Raw genomic sequence first — 6,983 nt, forward strand, 5'->3', positions numbered from 1 at the left:
AAAACCCCTAGTATATGAAAGAATGAAAAGGTGCTTTCGTTCTTGTGGAATAAGAAGCCCTCGTACCTTAATGAAAGGAAAATCGTAATTTTTCGTTAGGTATTTGACCAAATAGGATCGTCCAGTTCCTACAGAACCTATCACTAAAATACCCGATAGGGCTAAGCGGAACGAAAAGGGTTTTCCATGAGATGGTAAATGAAAACGATTAGTCCCACACGAGGTTTGGGAATAAGTGATTGTCTGATAATGAGCAAGGAATATACGTCTTTCTGCTAAAGAGGATCTATTAAACTCATAATTCATTAGATCCTTGTTATCAATGCCAACTAGGTATCATAAGTAAATGGATCCCGGTTGTTCAATCCTTTGATAACCAAGGTCATTCTTTGCTAAAGAGAAATGATCACTATGAGTCAGACTCAATAGAATTGGATCCATTCCAAATAGCGAGAATTAGGATTCTTGATCCCTCTCAATCTCTCTTTCAATTCGAGGATCCAGAGAGGTGTTTTCATAGTCATCTCCGAATATTTGCCATCTCGGAATATTTTCGATTTCATTTTTCTATGATATGTCTTTCTATATGAAAATTGGTTATTTACGATGTACGATGATCCCTGTTAAGCATCCATGGCTGAATGGTTAAAGCGCCCAACTCATAATTGGTAAATTTGCGGGTTCAATTCCTGCTGGATGCACACGAACGGGAACATTCCATAAGTCTATTGGAACTGGCTCTCTATCCATGGAATCTCATCCATCATCCATACATAACGAATTGGTATGGTATATTCATACCATAACATAAGAACAATAAGAACTCGAATTCTTATCGATACTGGAACTCAGAGCATAGGAGGGAAAGTCGATTTATGGATGGAATCAAATACGCAGTATTTACAGAAAAAAGTCTTCGTTTATTGGGAAAGAATCAATATACTTTTAATGTCGAATCGGGATTCACTAAGACAGAAATAAAGCATTGGGTCGAACTCTTCTTTGGTGTTAAGGTGGTAGCTGTGAATAGCCATCGACTACCTGGAAAAGGTAGAAGAATAGGACCTATTCTGGGCCATACAATGCATTACAGACGTATGATCATTACCCTTCAACCGGGTTATTCTATTCCACTTCTAGATAGAGAAAAAAACTAAAGGAGAATACTTAATAATACGGCGAAACATTTATACAAAACACCTATCCCGAGCACACGCAAGGGAACCGTAGACAGGCAAGTGAAATCCAATCCACGAAATAATTTGATCCATGGACGGCACCGTTGTGGTAAAGGTCGTAATTCCAGAGGAATCATTACCGCAAGGCATAGAGGGGGAGGTCATAAGCGCCTATACCGTAAAATAGATTTTCGACGGAATCAAAAAGACATATCTGGTAGAATCGTAACCATAGAATACGACCCTAATCGAAATGCATACATTTGTCTCATACACTATGGGGATGGTGAGAAGAGATATATTTTACATCCCAGAGGGGCTATAATTGGAGATACTATTGTTTCTGGTACAAAAGTTCCTATATCAATGGGAAATGCCCTACCTTTGAGTGCGGTTTGAACTATTGATTTACGTAATTGGAAGTAACCAATTAGGTTTACGACGAAACCTAGAAATCGATCACTGATCCAATTTGACTACCTCTACGGGATAGACCTCAACAGAAAACTGTTGAGTAACGGCAGCAAGTGATTGAGTTCAGTAGTTCCTCATAGAAAATTATTGGCTCTAGAGATATGGTAATATGGAGAAGACAAAATTGTTTGAAGCACGCACAGAACCGGAAGCGCCCCTTGTTTCAAAGAGAGGAGGACGGGTTATTCACATTTAATTTGATGGTCAGAGGCAAATTGAAAGCTAAGCAGTGGTAATTAAGACCCCCGGGGGAAAATAGGGATGTCTCCTACGTTACCCATAATATGTGGAAGTATCGACGTAATTTCATAGAGTCATTCGATCTGAATGCTACATGAAGAACATAAGCCAGATGACGGAACGCAGAGACCTAGGATGTAGAAGATCATAACATGAGCGATTCGGCAGATTTGGATTCCTTTCCTATATATCCACTCATGTGGTACTTCATCATATGATTCATATAAGATCCATCTGTCTAGAGATCGTCATATACATCTAGAAAGCCGTATGCTTTGGAAGAAGCTTGTACAGTTTGGGAAGGGGTTTTTTGAGAGAAAAGAAGAATCTACTTCAACCGATATGCCCTTAGGCACGGCCATGCATAACATAGAAATCACACGTGGAAGGGGTGGGCAATTAGCTAGAGCAGCAGGTGCTGTAGCGAAACTCATTGCAAAAGAGGGTAAATCGGCCACTTTAAGATTACCATCTGGGGAGGTCCGTTTAGTATCCCAAAACTGCTTAGCAACAGTCGGACAAGTGGGTAATGTTGGGGTGAACCAAAAAAGTTTGGGTAGAGCCGGATCTAAGTGTTGGCTAGGTAAACGCCCCGTAGTAAGAGGGGTAGTTATGAACCCTGTGGACCACCCCCATGGGGGCGGTGAAGGGAAAGCTCCCATTGGTAGAAAAAAACCCACAACCCCTTGGGGTTATCCTGCGCTTGGAAGAAGAACTAGGAAAAGGAAAAAATATAGCGATAGTTTTATTCTTCGTCGCCGTAAGTAAATACGTAACTAGGAATATGGAAAATTGCATTTTTGGAATTTGCAATAATGCGATGGGCGAACGACGGGAATTGAACCCGCGCATGGTGGATTCACAATCCACTGCCTTGATCCACTTGGCTACATCCGCCCCTTATCCAGCTAAAGGATTTTTTTCTTTTTTCCATTGATCATTATTCTATTTATTCTGACCTCCGTACTTCGATCGAGATATTGGACATAGAATGCCACTCTTTAAAAAGGAAAAAAGGAGTAATCAGCTGTGACACGAAAAAAAACGAATCCTTTTGTAGCTCATCATTTATTGGCAAAGATAGAAAAGGTCAATATGAAGGAGGAGAAAGAAACAATAGTAACGTGGTCCCGGGCATCTAGCATTCTACCCACAATGGTTGGCCATACAATCGCGATTCATAATGGAAAGGAACATATACCTATTTACATAACAAATCCTATGGTAGGTCGCAAATTGGGGGAATTCGTGCCTACTCGGCATTTCACGAGTTATGAAAATGCAAGAAAGGATACTAAATCTCGTCGTTAACTGAATTCTGAATAGAAAGATTAAGAAGAAAAAAAGATTCAAAATAAAGACAGAAATACCCAATATCTTGCTAGAACAAGATATTGGGTATTTCTGTCTTCAAAAATTCTTATATGTTAGCAGAAAAACCTTATCCATTAATAGATGGAACTTCAACAGCAGCTAAGTCTAGAGGGAAGTTGTGAGCATTACGTTCGTGCATTACTTCCATACCAAGGTTAGCACGGTTGATGATATCAGCCCAAGTATTAATAACGCGACCTTGACTATCAACTACAGATTGGTTGAAATTGAAACCATTTAGGTTGAAAGCCATAGTACTAATACCTAAAGCAGTGAACCAGATTCCTACTACAGGCCAAGCAGCCAAGAAGAAGTGTAAAGAACGAGAGTTGTTGAAACTAGCATATTGGAAGATTAATCGGCCAAAATAACCATGAGCAGCCACAATATTATAAGTTTCTTCCTCTTGACCAAATTTGTAACCCTCATTAGCGGATTCATTTTCAGTAGTTTCCCTGATCAAACTAGAGGTTACCAAGGAACCATGCATAGCACTGAATAGGGAACCGCCGAATACACCAGCTACACCTAACATGTGGAATGGATGCATAAGGATGTTGTGCTCTGCCTGGAATACAATCATAAAGTTGAAAGTACCAGAGATTCCTAAAGGCATACCATCAGAAAAGCTTCCTTGACCAATAGGGTAAATCAAGAAAACAGCAGTAGCAGCTGCAACAGGAGCTGAATATGCAACAGCAATCCAAGGACGCATACCCAGACGGAAACTAAGTTCCCACTCACGACCCATATAACAAGCTACACCAAGTAAGAAGTGTAGAACAATTAGCTCATAAGGACCACCATTGTATAACCACTCATCAACAGATGCAGCTTCCCAAATTGGGTAAAAGTGCAATCCGATCGCCGCAGAAGTAGGGATAATAGCACCAGAGATAATATTGTTTCCATAAAGTAAAGAACCAGAAACAGGCTCACGAATACCATCAATATCTACTGGAGGGGCAGCGATGAAGGCGATAATAAATACAGAAGTTGCGGTCAATAAGGTAGGGATCATCAAAACACCGAACCATCCGATGTAAAGACGATTTTCAGTGCTAGTTATCCAGTTGCAGAAGCGACCCCACAGGCTTGTACTTTCGCGTCTCTCTAAAATTGCAGTCATGGTAAGATCTTGGTTTATTCAAATTGCAAGGACTCCCAAGCACACGTATTAACTAGAATATAGATAATAGAAGGCTTGTTATTTAACAGTATAACATAGACTATATACCAATGTCAACCAAGTCAGCCCAAAGATTAGCTATCCATATAACTAAATTAACCAAACCAATAATTTTGTATTTGTAAATGAAGTGAGTCAAAGTGAAAAACTTTGATGGGTCTTTTCTATATGGGTTGCCCGGGACTCGAACCCGGAACTAGTCGGATGGAGTAGATAATTCTTCCTTGTTACAATAGAGAAAAATCCCTCCCCAAATCGTGCTTGCATTTTTCATTGCACACGACTTTCCCTATGTAGAAATAGCCAATTTCTATTCCAAAGAGGAAGTTCTACTAATTTTTTTAATTAGTAAGTTGATTCACCTACTCTTTATTATAATAAAAAGAACATTTCAGAATGAAAAATAGAAAAGTTTTTTCTTGATCATTTATCAACCCTTTCCTGTTTCTTAATTTCGTCTAATGATTAATTAAGAGGGTTGACCAGGTCATTGATACGTATAATATCCAAATACCAAATACGCTCAGTGTGTGATCCACAGAAAGAAAAAAGAGTTGTTTTGGTGAACATCAAAGAAAAAACTTGCTCTTCTTCCATAAAAAATTCTTCTAAAAATGCCGAACCCAATCGTTGCATAAAAGTTCGTACCGTGCTTTTATGTTTACGAGCTAAAGTTCTAGCACATGAAAGTCGAAGTATATACTTTAGTCGATACAAAGTCCGTTTTTTCGAAGATCCACTATGATAATGAAAAAGATTTCTACATATCCGACCAAATCGATCAAGAATATCCCAATCTGATAAATCTGTCCAAATGGGTTTACTAATAGGATGCCCCGATCCAGTACAAAATTGAGCTTTTGATAAGTATCCTATGAGGAGAGTAGCGGGGACTATGGTATCGAATTTTTTCATTCGAGTATCTATTAGAAATGAATTCTCCAGCATTTGATTCCTTACTAACAAAGAACTTTTTTGTACACTTGAAAGGTACCCCATAAAATCGAAGCAAGAGTTTGCTAATTGGTTTATATGGATTCTTCGCGGCTGAGTCCAAAAACAGAAATAATATTGCCAGAAATTGATAAGGTAGCATTTCCATTTCTTCTTCAAAAAAAAAGTGCCTTTTGATGCAAGAATTGCCTTTCCTTGATATCGAACATAATGCATAAGAGGATCCATAAAGAACCATAGGGTTTTCCGAGAAAAACCAGGGTACATTATCCCAAAATGTTCCATCTTCCTAGAAAAGTGGATTCGTTCCAGAAAAGTTCCAGAAGATGCTAATGGTAAGCAAGAAGATTGTTTACGAAGAAACAACAAAAAAAATTCATATTCTGATACATAAGAGTTATATAGGAATTGAAATAGTCTTTTATTTTCTTTTTGAAAAAAAAAAATGGATTTCATTGAAGTAATAAAACTATTCCAATTCGAATAATAGTTGAGAAAGAATCGCAATAAATGCAAAGATGGAACATCTTGGATACGGTATTGAAGGAGTTGAACCAGGATTTCCAAATGGATAGGATAGGGTATTTCTATATGTGATAGATAATCCAAATGCAAAAATTTGTCTTCTAAAAAGGGAAATATTGAATGAATAGAGCGTAAATTCTGAAACTTTGGTATTTCTTTTTCTTTCAGACAAAAAAATTCCCGTAGCGAGAATGGGATTTCCACAACGATCGCAAACCCTTCAGATAGAATCTGAGAATAAAACTCAGAATAAAAATAATTTTTGTAATCCAATAATCGATCTTGGTTAGGATGATTAACCGAGTTATCCAAAAAATTCTGCTGATACATTCGAATAATTAAACGTTTCACAAGTAGTGAACTAAATTTCTTGTTATTACAACTAACAACTATTTCCACAGGTTCAGAACCATTTAATCCATAATGGTGGGCAAATGCATAAATATATTCCTGAAAGAGAAGTGGGTAGACAAAGTATTGTTGACGAGATTTATGTTTTTCTGAATACCCTTCGAATTTTTCCATTTGTATTTCTACTTGAATCAGAGAGAAGAAGCATTTCTCGGTTTATCGAATGATGATACATAGTGCAATATGGTCAGAACAGGGTGTTGCATTTTTAATACAAACCCTGGAAAGAAAGGGAGTCTAATCCACAGATCTTTTTCTGCTCCTTTTCTACCCAATTAGTTTATGTTTGTTCTAATTAAAAAAAAAGAACAGAACAAGTTTTTTATTTTTGCAGGCCAATCGCTCTTTTGACTTTGGAATACAGCCTCTTTATCAATATACTGCTTCTTTTACACATTCAATCCATAACATCCCTTATTCAATCCATAATCAAGAATAATTAGGATTTCTAAAAAAAAAAAGAAAAAATAAAGGGTCCACTCATAGGAAAACCCAACCTTTCCCCGCATCCGGCACTAATCTATTTTTAACGTCTAATTAGAGCGGGGAATCATTCCAATTAGGAAGTTCAGCTCGTTGCTTTTTATTTTACCAGAATTGGAGCCAGGCTCTATCCATTTATTCATTAGACCCAGAAA

Source organism: Triticum urartu, unplaced genomic scaffold (genome assembly GCF_056163025.1).
Source record: "Triticum urartu cultivar PI428250 unplaced genomic scaffold, HENAU_Tu73 scaffold2, whole genome shotgun sequence".
In the NCBI taxonomy this organism is placed as follows: domain Eukaryota; kingdom Viridiplantae; phylum Streptophyta; class Magnoliopsida; order Poales; family Poaceae; genus Triticum; species Triticum urartu.